Source organism: Onychostoma macrolepis, chromosome 24 (genome assembly GCF_012432095.1).
Source record: "Onychostoma macrolepis isolate SWU-2019 chromosome 24, ASM1243209v1, whole genome shotgun sequence".
NCBI classification, from domain to species: domain Eukaryota; kingdom Metazoa; phylum Chordata; class Actinopteri; order Cypriniformes; family Cyprinidae; genus Onychostoma; species Onychostoma macrolepis.
Window position 1 is genome coordinate 12,434,259 of NC_081178.1, and position 1,231 is coordinate 12,435,489.

Below are 1,231 nucleotides of genomic sequence, written 5' to 3' on the forward strand. Positions count from 1 at the left end.
GTAAGTATTGACTACTACAAGCATGTCTGCTTTTTGATTTAGTCCTGTACTATATGGGTTCTAGTGGGGATAATGTACATCCAAAATTGCAGGGGTACACCAGGATCAGAATTGACAACCACTGCACTGATACTACTGCATCCAAATGTACTGTCAGAGTATGATCTGAGTTTTCTTATGAAGAATTCACTTTTGGCTATTGTTCTAAATTGTTATTTAGTATAAACTGTATGCATTTCTAGATGTACTACACATACTAGCAATCATCAAAGTACAGTTTAACCACAAAGCAATTTTATTGGTATCTAAAGTACTTAAACATAAGAGCTCAGATCACATTTGTGACCCTGGACCACAAAACCTGTCTTGAGTCACTGGGGTATATTTGTAGCAATAGCCAAAAATACATTGTATGGGTCAAAATTATCCATTTTTCTTTTATGCCAAAAATCATAAGGATATTAAGATCATGTTCCATGAAGATATTTTGTACATTTCTTACCATAAATGTATCAAAACTTAATTTTTGATTAGTAATATGCATTGCTAAGAACTTCATTTGGACAACTTTAAAGGCGATTTTCTCAATATTTAGATTTTTTTGCACCCTCAGATTCCAGATTTTCAAATAGTTGTATCTCAGCCAAATATTGTCCGATCCTAACAAACCATACATCAATGGAAAGTTTATTTATTCAGCTTTCAGATGATGTATAAATCTAAAAAACAATTGACACTTAAGACTGGTTTGTTGTCCAGGGTCACATTTCTCCATTTTTGAAAAACTTTTCTTTTTCTAACATTTCACATCTAACAGTTCCTTCACTTCTGTGGCCTCATAGTTTAGTGTTTACTGGTTGCTCACTTAAGAATCTCAGCAGGTGCAGTATGTCATCTGGGTTTAGTTTGCCTACTGTTTCACAAGTACTGTATATTCAGACATCCTGTTTATTTAAAAAAAAAAAAAAGTATACATATTGTAACACAAGGGCTATAATTGCTCTGGATTTTCAGGATTCCTCATGCTCTCATGCACACAGTGAGATGCCGTCAAACATGCAAGGTCATGAGCACCTGGGACAAAAATGCTCCATGTCCCCATAAGGGCAGCTCGTATCGATTACTCATTTTTAGCAGTAGATGCAGACTAGAGCTCAGACAGAAAAAAAAAAAATATCCAGTGCAATGGCCCTTTAAAACTTCTGACAAAAGCCCATATGATCCCTGAGCT